The following is a 15,374-nucleotide window of genomic DNA, read 5'->3' on the forward strand; positions in this document are numbered from 1 at the left end:
ATTAATTAAAATGAGTTGAAATAGTCAAGCAATGGACACATGGTAATGGAAAAAGAGGCTAGTAACATTTTTAGCTAAACATAAGCGATACATGTCTAGAACATCCAGGATCTGTCTCCAAATGGTAGTAGGAGTGTAATGTTTAGTAAACTTTGTCACTGAGATAACAGAAATGGACGTTCATGTTAAAATCCTCACAGATCATTTTAAGTCCAACCCACCTGTAGCGAGGATCTTTTTCCACTAACTGTAGAGGTGCTTGAAGGCTCTTGCTTCCCAGACAGAGTGGCTCAAAACTCGGCAGACCTCCCTTAATTGAGGGAAACTGCCATAAGCAAGCATTAAATAAAGCATATAAAGAGTAGTTAAAGTAAAACTCTCCTGTATGTATTGTGTTTGACTTAATGGTCAAACACAGTACACCAAAAACCGTCTTTAAAATGCCACTAATCTCTCTGGTGATTTAAAATGTGTGTATGGCTAAGTCAGATTTTTACTTAAAGATTCTGATCAGTTGTCACTAGAATCCTAAATTCTTTAACATTAAAAGTGTATTAACAGCTTAAAAATTTCCACCAACTAAGATCTGTTACAAAGGGAGCTGCTGTTAACCAAAGCGGTTCTAGATATTCTTGGGTTTGGCCAGTAAGGATACTTATAGAAAGATAGAAATGGAAGAGTAATTACCCTCAACTCAGCTTATTTTGCACTGTTGCCTCACAGCAAAAAGATTCTCTGGGTTTGGATCCACCAATTAGCTGAAGCCTTTCTGTGTGGAGTTTGCATGTACTCTCCTGTATGTCTGTATGGGTTGTCTCAGGGTACTCAGGCTTCTTCCCACAGTCCAAAGACATGTGGGGATTAGGTTAACGGATGATTCTAAATTGTCAATAAGTGTGAATGACAGTGTGAATGTTTGTCTGTCTTTCTGTGTTAGCCCTGTGACAGACTGTCCAGGGATAGTCTTCGAGCTCAGTCTAGGAAGCATTCATTCATAAGTTAGTCTCCACTTTTGGCAATAGAGGGTGCTGCAGTCACACAATTGATTTAGTTGTCTGCAGGCTTTCAGGTCTTCTGATTTGCTTCTGATTAAATAGATCTCTGTCTATTTAACATCACATATGTAAATGTCATTTATACATTCAGAGTTATTGAAGCTTCTGAAAAGATGTCTTTGTATCTGGCAAATTGACTTAGGGGGTCCTGACTCTTGAGTTGGTCTATATAAAGTATTGACACAAACAGCCTTGGTAACTTAGTCAAGTTAGTACATTAAATTACTGAGTTTTCTGAGTTAGTGTTTTATTGATTGGACACGGGAATGTACTTGATAACAGACTCATGAAGACTGCAGTTTTTTATGCAGCCATGTATCGTATGTAGTTAGTAGTTGGGACATTTCAAGCCTGCCTTTGGATTGACATGGGGGAAAGTTTGGTATGGTGGTACAATACCTTAAGGCGTCCCTGGAGAAAAGTTGAAGTGTGGGGAAAACACCACAGTCTCATGTGTTAAACCACAATCAACAGCTACATGCAGAACACGGTAGGTCTTGTAACCTGAATCCTCTGACTGCAGTACTCAGGCATCGTGGAGGGTGGGCTGATACCACCACTGCAGACAAAAATTTGTACTTAATGCTCACTGAGGAAATTAGTTTGGAAACCTTTATGCCATGAACTTACACAACAGCTAAAGTGAGTGTAATTGGCTTTACTTGTCTGATATTTCTAGTGGTAACCCTTTTATTTGGGAGAGCTTGTGAGTGAAGTGCTTGAACTCCTAGACAGTTAGAGGGCTGAATGGGTATTTCTCTTCCCTTGCTGAACAACATCCATCAAGGGTCTCTTGAGAAAAGAAGTGAACCATCAGCTCAGTGCCCCAGCAGCAGAGAACTGTGGTTGCCCTGGGCAGCTCCCAGACCTAAATGTGTGTGAATATGAAGCAGAGTGTTGAAATGAATGAGTATAGGCTCAGCAAACATTTTCAAAGATTATCGTGTGGCTTATGTATTTGTTATTTAAATCAATAGATTATATTGTGTTATGGTGTATTTTTGGTATTTCTCTTGGGTTTCACAGTGGAGAGACATTGCATGCTTTTATATATGTAATGAAGCTGAGGTTTTGTTAGTCAGACATTGGCTAAAACCAGATTATTTTTCCAAAAATCACTTACAATTATTTACTTATGGTTAAAAGCAAAGTAATAGCTTTGTGGAAAAAATAATTTTCAAACAAAAATGAACTCTGGGCTGTGGCAAAGATGCCTTTAAATTAGTGTATACCCTTTAAAAATAACAGTCGTCTTCTTGGCATTATACGTGGAGGTCTGCCTGATCCCTCCCAGAGGGCTTCCAACCTGTGGACCACCCAAAGCTGCGGTCCTAGACAAAGACCTGCCCCTCATTCATCCTTTTGTAATTTCTCAGTGCAATGGAATGAGTGGCAAGTTTGTGTTATTCCTTACAAACTCAGTGACTCCATGGCAGTTGAAATGGCTATGTGCAAGTCATTTATTGTGACTATCGGGACTGTGTTTTTTGTAGCTGTTTAAAAATACTCGGATTTGATGTAACCCATTTTAAATTTTGGTATTTTAAAAGATGGTACAAAAATTTAATGGCTAATGATCACAATCCCATAATATTGGCCTTTAATATAAAATTCTACAAGGCTGTTTCCTTTTCCAGTCATTGTTTTCTTAGTCAAACTTGTAATACCTTGCAGGGATTTTATTCAACAGATAATAAGACAAGCACTTGTCAGCAAGGTCCAAATCAGATCAGTCACTATAAATTGGAAATTACAAAAGGCACAAGTAATATATTTTCATTCTTGTACAGAACAGCTGTGATCAGTGTCGCTTCACTGAGCATTCATAGTCGAGCCTTGTGTCCCATGCTGGCTGCCATTTCCTCTTGCCATGTAACGTCTTATCTGCTAGGTCTGCAAGGTCACTGCTTATCTGATTGACAAAGCTCTGACTCCACACAATATCCAAATAACCTGAGGGCCTGGAGGCACAGTAAGATCACAGCATGGCCAAATCTACTAGTCGGAAGAGTGAAAGCAAGTCAGAGAAGAGGCAAAAAAGCCAACAAGGAGGAAGAGGATCAAGATAAAGCAAAGGCTTTAATTTAATGTCATTACTTCATGTCAGAATCATGGAAAATGAATCCCCCTTTTTCACGGTGTGTCCATAATCTGACAGTTATTTCAATAGTCCTTCACTTGTGTTGGAAATGATTAGTTTATCTGAGGGATCAAACACCTGCCAAGAATACAAAGGCGCTGCTATTATGAAGAATTTGAGAATTATTTGCAATTAAATAAATCAGACAGATAACAGGAAACCTCTTTGTCTGTCCTTGAGTCTGATGTTAACTGTCACTCCTCCTAATTCAATCATCCTTGAGGATACTCCTTTAAACCACAGAGCTCTAAATCAAATGAAAACCCACAGAGAAGCTTGAGATTCTGTTTACCTCTGTTCAGGACACCCTGTGCTAAAACTACTCTGCAGTAGGAATCTGTGTTCTACCAGGCCAAAAAGGAGGCCCCCATCTTTCCTCTACCCCTCGTTTTCTCTGTCTCCCCCCCTCTCTCTCCCTCAGAGCAATCAGAGCATGCAGGGGTGGACTTCAGCTTTTGTCTCCTTTGCTCTAGCAATTGGCCACCAAGTGGCAAGCTAATGATGAGAGCCCTTTTGGAATTACTCCAGAGAATACTGCTTGTGCTGCTTGATGGGCGAGGGCATAATGAATGATGTAGGGCAAGCCCTTAGGCCTCCCCCTGGCACAAAACCTACAATATCACAATTTTAATCATTTTAAACACTGAAAAAAAAGAAAAAAGAAATACATGCACAGGAATGTGGCTCAGTGTGAAAAAATGTTATGATGTCACAGAAATGTGCAGCAGGCACTGTGGCCTAAAGTATGTTTGTGCATTTGATTGTAAAATTATTTGATTTCATCTAAGTTGTGGATACTTTTCATAAATTTTATTTATAGTTGTCTCCCTCTACAGTCAGTTTATCTAACTCTAAGATCTGTCTAAGATAAAAACCGAAACAGGCCTTAACCAAGCATGTAAAACAGCATAAAAGGGAATTAGATAGAAAAAAATGAAGGTAAAAGATATAATAAACATGCAATTCATAAAGCAAGGAAAATGATCTTTAGATTCTATCTATCTATCTATCTATCTATCTATCTATCTATCTATACATACATATATATATATATATATATATATATATATATATATATATATATATATATATATATATATATATATATATATATATATATATATATATATATATATATATGTATTAGGGGTGCAACAATACTCGTGTCGATATTGAACCGTTCGATACAGTGCTTTCGGTTCGGTACGCATATGTATCGAACAATACAAAATTTTAATTTATTTGATCAACTTTCCTTCTGTCGATGCTGTCTGTGTTGAGCGCTCAGTGGATCTGCGCTCGACAGTGCAGCCTAGGCGGAGTAGTCGAACGCAGATTCACTGAGCGCAGGGCAAGCTAGCGACACAGAAGTTAAACTCTCCTTGCAACATGGCAAATTGAACCTCCCCCACCCTCATTCAGATCTGGCGTTTGGAACTATTTTGGTTTTCATGTGAAGTATGACCCTGAAGGTAACAAAAGTAAAACAGCATGTCGGATGTGCCACGCAATGCTCAATTACATTGGTGGGAACTAGTGCGTTAGCGCAGTTAGCTCGTTAATGTGTTGGCCGTCCAGCCCCACGCACGGGGCGATCCGCGGTAGCTCGTTAACGGAGATTTGCCGTGTTGTGGCATTAACGTCATTTCAACGAGATTAACGCTGACAGCACTAGTGGGAACACAACGAATATGACTGCACATTTACACCGACATCATCGTAGTGCAAAGACAAGTGGAAGCAGACAAAAACAACAAGCACGCATGCTACAAACTTTACCCGAGTCATTTAGACAGCCGTTAGCACATGATTCTCCTTATGGGGACCTGATATGTTTAATATGCTGCTGAGAATATAGCCCAGAAGAAGCGGATAGTATAGCTTTTATTTTGGAAAGAGCCATTTCTCTGTAATAAACTCTCTTTTCCAAAGATGAGTGATTTCTCGATCAGATAAATTTATTTTTTATTACTTTGTTGTTTCAGCAACATTAAATTTAAAAACTGTACTTTTGAGTTAAAATATATATTTATAATTTTAATAAATGACAAATTAAAAAGGCATGAACATTTTTTTGTATCGAAAAAATATCGAACCGTGACACCAAAGTATCGAACCGAAGCGAACCGTGAATTTTGTGTATCGTTGCACCCCTAATATATATATATATATATATATATATATATATATATATATATATATATATATATATATATATATATGGAAGGACAGGCCCCTGCACGGTATGTACCACCGGCAGATAGAGGTGGTGGCTGATATCCGGAAATCCTACCAGTGGCTGGACAAAGCTGGACTGAAAGACAGCACGGAAGCACTAATCATGGCAGCACAGGAACAAGCACAAGATCCATTGAGGCTGGGGTCTATCACACCAGGCCAGACCCCAGGTGCAGGCTGTGTAAAGATGCTCCAGAGACAATCCAGCACATAACAGCAGGGTGCAAGATGCTAGCAGGCAAGGCATACATGGAACGCCATAACCAAGTGGCTGGCATAGTGTACAGGAACATCTGTGCCGAATATGGCCTGGAAGTTCCTAGGTCAAAATGGGAGACGCCCCCAAGGGTGGTGGAGAATGACTGAGCTAAGATCCTGTGGGACTTCCAGATACAGACGGACAAAATGGTGGTGGCTAACCAACCGGACATAGTGGTGGTAGACAAACAGAAGAAGACGGCCGTAGTGATCGATGTAGCGGTTCCGAATGACAGCAACATCAGGAAGAAGGAACACAAGAAGCTTGAGAAATACCAAGGGCTCAGAGAAGAGCTCGAGAGGATGTGGAGGGTGAAGGTGACGGTGGTCCCCGTGGTAATCGGAGCACTAGGTGCAGTGACTCCCAAGCTAGGCGAGTGGCTCCAGCAGATCCCGGGAACAACAGCGGAGATCTCTGTCCAGAAGAGCGCAGTCCTGGGAACAGCTAAGATACTGCGCAGGAACCTCAAGCTCCCAGGCCTCTGGTAGAGGACCTGAGCTTGAAGGATTAACCGCCCGCAGGGGCGAGTGGGGAATCTTTTTTTTTTTTTATATATTGTGTATGTGTTACAGAAGATATAAGAACAATAATTTGACAAAAGCAGTCTGGAATGATCCAAAGTAAACAAGAAGCACTTAACTGACATGTAAAGAAACAAATGTAGAGAGAGTAAAGGCAGTAAAAACAAAACAAAACTCAGAATGTAAGCAGAGAGGACGACATACCAAAAAAATACACTGAGTTAAGAGGTGCTGACAAGCTAAGTTTCGAGAATACACCACATCTTCACGGTGTGTGACAAAGCAGTGCAAAACATGTTCACATCCCATATTGTTTTAAATGTCCTGCAGATTTTACCCGAGCCAAGTGAAGTTACTCTATCTCTGTATGGTTATCTATCAGAAGCTGGTGGATGCATGTGTTATATCTAACTGTCATGCCGGTAATTGCGGAATTATTGCAAACTTTCAAGATACATTCTTTGACATCAGCTGTTGTTGATGATGTCTGTAACAGCCCATGCACACAAACGCTTTTATCATTCCTCTTTTTGTGCTGTTGTAGTTACTTTGCTGTGATAAGATAGAAGAGAAAAAAATAGAGCTTCTACATTTTACCAAGTGTGTAATGGTGCTTTGAAAACTGTAGTCCACAGTATAAATAAGCTAGAGGCAAACTAATGAATGACATTATTGGAAGATACTGAGATAAGATTAGTTTGCCAATAAGAACAAGTTATCCTGCCAGTGTCGGAAGAAAAGAAAGCCCCGTATTAAATCTTATTAATGTGGCACAATAGAGCTTTGTCTGTCATCTATCGAATTTTCATTACTCGTGTGTGTGTGTGTTTGTGTGTGCAGCTTTTCAAATTATGCGTGTGTGCTTTAGCCTGTGCTCATCAAGAGCACACAAAAACTCACGCAGCCATGGTTACACGGCTTTCACTTATCTTAGTTATTTTAGGATTATATAATGAGTCTGACTTTTCTCCACATGTGGTAGAGCACATTACCCTTTTACTTGTAAAATCTTACAAATATATTGTAAAATTCACTGAAAACATAAATAGATAAGGTTTTCTGTGTCACTGGAATTTAATTGAATACTATGAAACCCTAAGGACTCACACTGTCAAGCATAGAAATCCGCAGTTAGGGTCAGGGTTAGAAGGCAGTTTGTGGAGTGAAAAGAAAGTGTTAAGATAACGTGAAAATACGTGATGTGTTATTTAAATGCTATTACATGATACCAGTCTGGTCCAAATTCTAAGATTGGGTAATTCTTTCCACCTCCTTAAAAGTAAAAAGGATAAAATACTGTTCTGTCTTTATCTCTCACTCTCTGATACACACACACACACACACACACACACACACACACACACACACACACACACACACACACACACACACACACACACACACACACACACACACAGACTCATGTTAAGATAAGGTGATTTGTTACTTGTGTTCATAATCCACACACTCATAACAAGGAGCAAATCTTGTTATTTATGGATATGGGTATGTTGCATAACACCAAATTTCAGATGCTTTTGTGAAAATATAAATTCCAATCAACCATCTACTTCTCAACATTGTTATATCTCACGTGATGTTACGGAAATGTTTGACGGCATGCTGAGTCATTCGTGTACGATTGCCAGCTTCCTCTGCCCACTCTGTTCTCCTTTTGAAATTTAAGCCCCACAAATGGCTAAGGCACACTTCCTCCTGTTGTTTTCTACTGTATCTCCTCTGTCCAGGTACATGCTTACTTATCATAGGCATCTTATCTTCACGGACATTTAAGAGAATAAGGGTAAAGGAATAACATGCGCTGCAGAAAGGAAGCGTCATCTAAATCCCAATGAAGGATGCAGGCTAGCCAAGTGCCACCCTTAGAGTCAGTCTACAGCAGACTAGAGCGATATCTTAGGTGTTACTGTTTTGTTAAGTTTTAGATGTTTGCCAGTCATATAGTATTTTGCTTGTATCATTTGCGCTTCTTGAATAAGTATGCACATGTAATTACACAAGCACAGACGTTCATCCATCCATTAAAAAAAATAAATAAAGAATGGCTTATCTGACACAGGGTTGATGGGGTGACACAGGGTGAGAGGGGGGCACACCCTGCAGCCTGAACAGTTTGTTGCAGGGCTACACAAAGAGACAGACAACCATTCACACTCACATTCACACATATGGGCAATTTATAATCACCAGCTAACATGACATGCGTGCATTTGGACAATGCAAACCACTACACTACTGTGCTCAGCACCGAGGTCATAAAACAAAATCCTGCAAAAGGTTATACTGACTACAAAAGGCCACAAAAAATACTAAAGGCTGATATGAAAAAAGTGTGCTAAATAAAAAAAAGATGACCCAGACAAGCAATGGTAATTGGAAGCAAGGACAAAAGCTGGTCAAGTTCTTTAAATGCTGAGAAAAGCTGCTTCAATACTTCCTGTCTTTCTTCCTTTATCATATGATCTTCTGGGCCTATGACAATATAAAAGGAAACAATCCCATAATTCTTTGTGGCAGAAGCAGACCTTTACAAATTGTGTTTATCTTGCACAAATGTACAGTTATTTTCATACAACAATATCACTTGTGATTATTGTCAATAAATATGACTTGAGAGGAGGGTGAGTAGAGCACTTTCAAAGTGACAGTCTTTTGTTTGACATTGTTGACTGATAGCCTATATTCCCTTTTTAATATTTCGACTCCAAATTTGGTAATTAAGTGATCCAGATCACCAAATTGTGCATGGAATACCAGTTTTGGTCAACACAAAGCAAAGTTTGAGAAACTGAAAAATTGATAGCTAGCTCCTTTGAGTGTCTTTCACTTTGAACAAGATGAAACAGCATCTTCCACTCATTCAAAGGGGCCATGACCTTTATCATGCACAACTTTAAGCTGTCATACAACTTAAATCAGCGATTCCCTTTTTTTTTTACCTTTTTTGTGCCACGGACCGGTTTATGTCCGACAATATTTTCACGGACAGGCATTTAAGGTGTCGCGAATAAATACAACAAAACAAAACCAGTACCGGTACCAAGAAAAGAAGATTTATTCATAACACACGGGAAAAGACCCAGGGAAACCGAGTTAACGATAAAAACGATAAAAAATAACGTTAAAAAATGATAAAAACCCTGAGAACCATCAATTTCACACCTGAGCCTCAACTCTTGTGGCCCGGTACCAAACGACTCACGGTCCGTGGCCTGGGGGTTGGGGACTGCTGACTTAAATAGATGAATTTAAACAGTTGTCATCAGAGAATAAATTAGCTATCTAGCCCAAAATCATTGTAACAGCATTTATATTTATGCTGAAATGTCGGACATTTTACCATGGGAGCGTATGGACATTGACTCACTACTGTGTTGGTTTCACTTTTCAGACCCACAACCTTAGCAGTGCTAATACAATGATGAAACAATGCAAAGGCAATACAAAAAAAGTTCTTGGTTTCACGACCAAGAATAACAGCCTTTGAAATCTGTAAGTCTTACCTTTACCTTATGCCATCTATGCAAATTTTCAGCAAGCATCATTTTCAACCAACTGTAGTTCAATTTCCTAAATTTCCTAAACCACGGTGGTCTTCTAACACCAGCTTGTAACATTCAGATAGATGAACATCAAAGCATTACTCTGCTCCAAGATGCCTTTGAGAATATTTGTGTGTGCGTGCATGTGAATTTGTGTGAGATAATGGCAATCCTTTGATCCCCAAGAGTGATTTGGTTGAAGCTTTCTGGTGCATTATTTCCCTTTTGGCCTCCTGTAAAGAACTTTGATGAGGACCCAGAAGAGAAGACCCTTATTGCCTGCACTTACTGTGTCAATAATGGAACTGTTTTGGAGACTTTACCCTCGTCTAATCTTCTTCTCTTCCAGTCATACATGCAGGCAGTCTTTCATCTATCTTTACCATCTCCTTCCGTAGCATGCAACTTCTGAGATCGTCAACCCGCTCCACCACCACTTCTCGCTGCAGGAGGAAGCACTCTATCTACAAGGGCCGTCTTAATGACGCTCACTGCTCACTCTCACTAACACATACAGGATGAGATTATGAGTGTTGTGTTTACAAAACACATTACATGTATATGATATCATTCAAAGGTACTCATAAGTGAAAAGAGAGCAGCCACTACATACTTAGATGGGATTTTTTTGGACATACAACAGATTTTAAAACAAAAAGTACTGGACATTTCCAATATAAAGCCATAATATTTTGACGTGTTTATAGAAATCTTAGTCACAGTTGGTCCGTAGCATTTAATTACTGTATATATGACTTTGAGATATATTTTATTGCATTTTTCCAGAAGTTTTAAGCCTACGCTGTATTTAATACACATGAAAGAAAATCAGCATTTTCTGGTTTATGTTCTGTCTTAATTTCTGGTTTAGTTCAGTCATTTTATATATTTGTAGTGTTGATCTTTTTTACACTTAACAATCAGATGAATAAATGTATCAAAAGATTTCCCTAAGGATCATATAAAAGGTGCTTTAGCCATTTTTAAATTTTAATCTCCAGAGAGCAATGAATGTCTGTACAAAATCTGGTGTTAATCCATCTGATAGATATTGAGGGACTAGTTGCAATAGAGAAAAAGTCACATTTCACCATTAGAATCTATCCTTTGGGAATCCATAGCAATCCCTCAAACAATGGACACGTTTCAGTCTCTCTATAAAGAAACTTAAAATCAAGGAAAATAAAATGTTTTGGTTAAATGTCTCCCTAGTTACTGGTTACCAATCTGTATAACCCCCCCACCTCAGAGAGCCCAGACCTCATAAAATTAAGAAATTGTTAAAGGCCATGCATCATTTTTTAGGTCATGTCAAAGACAGCGGCTGCTTGGAGTAATTACAGGGAATCAAAGAGTAAGTGGTGCAAGATCAAAGGAAGGCATTCTTCTGTAATCCTGGGGTGTTGCAAATCTTTTGTAATCTGGTTGCTGTGTTCCACCACTGTTTGACATCTATTTACTGTATTAAAAGGAACGGTGTCATCAATTATGGGCCTGCTAGTGCTGTTGTTTACTTTTGCCAAGCCCTGAGTGCCGGGGCCACTTTGTGAAATATAGATTTCCCCTCTCCCCTGTTTACTCTCTGCAGTCAAAGGTGTGCTGTCTCGCTTGTCCTCGGCTTTGGGTTGGGGGTTGTCTGTTGTTTCATGGTCTGTGATGTAGGGTCAGAGATTACTGGGGATAAAGTTTTGGCGGCTTGCAGGTTTTGCATGTTTGCTTAGCATTGACATGTGGAAACTTACATGTCCTTAGCAATGAATTGGCTGCAGTCATTTCATGTTTGTCTATGTGGCTGCATGAATATTCAGATTAAGTCTTCTTAAGATGTCTTCTTTCTAATTTTAAGCTTTATCGGTTGATTTTCACTGAGGATTAAAGGCCTTTAAACATCTCTTTAAATCTGTGCTATGTTCCCATGAAAAACTGGCAAAACATAAAAATTAACCTGCTGAAAAGGACTTTTATATTTTCTGTGGTTCACTATGAAACTAATTCAAAATCTCAGTGTCTGAATTACAGTTAATCTGTGCATAGGCCTAAAGGCAATCTGGGAAAGCAACACCTATCGTCTGATGACTTAGCCTCTGGGAATGTCATCCAATGTTTTAAAGCGGATATATGGGCCAAGAGTTCCTGTTTTCCATGTGTGGGGGTCATTCCTTGCCTACAGATTTTTATTTTTTTATATAGATCTTTCTACAGAAATTAGTTTGCACTAGCAAAATCAAGCAGCTATGTGGAAAATTTAATTTTCCATCAAACAAATAAGTCATAATAAGTAATAATTAGTAATAATAGCACACTCCAGATGAGTGGTCCCCAGCCATTGCTTCATCTCTGGTTTTATATCTTTGGCAACTGAAACTGCTTAACCAAAATTATAGATTGTCTTGAAATACATGCATGAATGTATGTATGTATGTATGTATGTATGTATGTATGTATGTATGTATGTATGTATGTATTTTTTTCTTCTCCATTCATTATCTTACAATGGCTCTGAGGATTTTTCTTACATTTCATTCCTATCTCAGAAATATAACAACGATCTTAACTTGAATGCGATTGGCTCTGTTGACAGAAATGTAATCATATAATCACAACATGCTTGATTTAGCCCTTGTCTCTGTAATCTGTGTCTCTTTAAATGCCCCTTCAAACCATTTCTTCCTGCCACAAACACAGTTTTGTGTTTGTGGCAGGAAGACACAAAGATCAGGGATATCTGATTTTTAACTCAGCCTCTTCCCTGCACTCAGACCGGATACACCTATTGTCTGATCTGATCATATCCCTCTCCTGTGAGGCTTCATCACAGTTACTCAATGTGAAGGATATGGAGGTCTGAAAAGGACAACCAGTCTAGTGCACACATTTCCCAACTAATGGAGATTGTGAGTAAGAGGCTTTAAGGTGGGTGGATCAAAGATATGATATGATTAAAGGAGAACTAAAACATGTGGTTCCCTGAGAAATAAATGAACAATGGACTTTTTCAGAAGCTTCTGTTACTATTTTTTTCTTTGTAACATATAAAATAAAACAAGGAGGTGAGCATAATTTGTGCTTACTTTAATTAATACATTATTCATTTACATCTCCTCAGCCTTCTGCTTAATGTTTATAGCTTTAAACATATTACTAGACATCCAGTTCAGAATTCTCAGACTGAAAAGAAAAATCTAATTTAGATTTTGTGCCTCTTCCTTACACTTTAAATCATAGGTGTCAAACTCTGGCCCGCGGGCCAAATTTGGCCCGCAGCCTAATTACATTTGGCCCGCGAAGCCATAACAAATTACTATTAGAGCTGGCCTACTGGTATTATACAGCTAATATATATATTGTTTAGTATTAAGCTTTGCTAGTTCCATATTCAGTTTTCCAGCAAAACTTATTTGAGTCCATAAGAAAATATTCATTCTTATATCTGGAGGAAGATTTTTTTTTCAATAAATATTAATGTTAGCCCGCGACTTTGTTCCAGTTTTGAATTTTGGCCCACTGTGTATTTGAGTTTGACACCCCTGCTTTAAATCATCTTGGCAAGCTCAAGCACATTCAGATTTTATGATATCATGGGTGTAAGTCAGTTACACAGTTCCCTTGTATCATGCTTTGATGAAGAGTCGCTCTGGTCTGATTAAAAGCTCGGTATAGCCATCTATCATATTCCAAATACCTGGAGTTGTATTCACAAAATAACCTAAGGCTAAAAGTAGCTCATAACTTGCTTAGGTAGAAGAAAATATAATGGGTGTGTAACTCTGAGTGTTACTACTAAGTGATTCATAAAGCATTAAATAGCTCATTAGTCTGACTGAGGTTAGCAGTAGTCCAGAGGACTCAGGTGTCACTAAGATCTGCTCACAATCAGATGTAGCTGCTGCTGATCATCTGCACCCCTGCACACATATTGTTTGGTTGGTAAAATGATGATGAAAAGTTGCACCTTTGCAGTAAGAATATAGTGACAGATCATGACAAATTAAAACACTGTTCTCACACAGGGGATGGTGGTTTTCTCAACCCTCTTTGACTTTACCTTGATGCAGTTACAGAAATTTCTCGACAGTAACAGTATTGTTTAGATTTATAAACCTCCATAATAGCAACTGATATGCGATCAAAACACATGCTTTACTTTTTTTAAAAAGGTTAACCAATATTGATTGATTAACTAATTACAGGAATCTGTATACACAATATTTCAGCTTTCAGGGGCTCAAATATCGGCAGTTACCACTCAAAGCTGGTAACAGGTCTGCTGATTCCATACATCCTGCATCAAGTTTGCGAAAAGGTTTTAAAAAGAAAACTGCCATACAGAGAGACTACCAGTGGTAAGATAAGACCCTTTGTGGATATGACCCGTGGTCTTTACAGACAGTAAGAATGATGTCTACATTAGCTCATCCTTAATCAACTAAACTAAAAATTGAGCTACATTCTCGTTTAATCAAAGATTTCTAATCAGTGCTTCTCCACTTTGATAAGACAGAGAAGCGAGACTGTTGAAAATCAACTCTCTTAAACTTGGTGCTGAATTACGTGTAGGTGGTCTAATCATCTAAGCTCCCCATCAGGACTCATCCTCACTAACTTTTTCCCCCTTGTGACTTCACTTGACTCAGTGACACACACACACACACACACACACACACACACACACACACACACACACACACACACACACACACACACACACACACACACCTAGGTATACACAGCCCACATTTGTATTGCTGCTGACCAAAGAAGACAAATCAGAAAAGCCTCAGGGCTCGGCCTATGCGACCAAAGAGATGAGGTCATCCGACAGAACCTCATTTTCCCTCAAATTGCACCTCTGATCAGTGCGGTGTTTCCTGCAACAATTACACTCACCCTCATTAGCAAATAGTGTGGAGAAGAAAAAAAGGACCACTTGGTTTATGAAGAGCAGGATGTTTAGTCCAGAGAGGATTGCTGTGTTTTTCTACCCCCCCTTCATCTACCATCATGTCTTGAGGCTTCTTCTCAACATCACCTTTTGATTAGTGAATTCTGGTTTCTAAATCTTGCGCTTGAAGTCTGAACACGAGAGCGCTTACTTAATGTGAAGTCCATGATTTGACATTTCTTACAAGAAGTCAGTCTGAGTAAATGACAAATGCACAGACTTATTTCAAAAAGAATTTAAAAGAACAGTCCCTTTAGGAATGTATTTTTAGACATGAAAGCAAAACTTTTTAAAGTACCGTATTTAAGTTATTAGCTATTTTCAGTCTCACAAAGGCTGAATCACCTTTCCTTTTAGTTGTTTTCCTTCGATATGGGGCACTTGAGGAAAACATGCTGCAGACATTTTACATCCAATTAGGAGAGTCACATTTCTCTTTAATAGAGAAACACAGATACACACATAAACACACACAGACAGTCTCTTTTAAAAGACAGCATACACCTGGCATCTTGAAGGTCAGATACAGGACAACTGTAGTACCAAGTGTTTATTAGAAGTGGTTCTAGAAATGGCAAAGTTGGTCTATCTGGTTAGTTTAAACCATATTAAGTATAGATATTTGCAGTCTCCATTGGATGACTACTGATGGCTTT

The sequence above is a fragment of the Rhamphochromis longiceps genome, linkage group LG2, assembly GCF_057381845.1.
Source record: "Rhamphochromis longiceps isolate RC_006_pf linkage group LG2, R_longiceps_female_GT1.1, whole genome shotgun sequence".
NCBI classification, from domain to species: Eukaryota; Metazoa; Chordata; class Actinopteri; order Cichliformes; family Cichlidae; genus Rhamphochromis; species Rhamphochromis longiceps.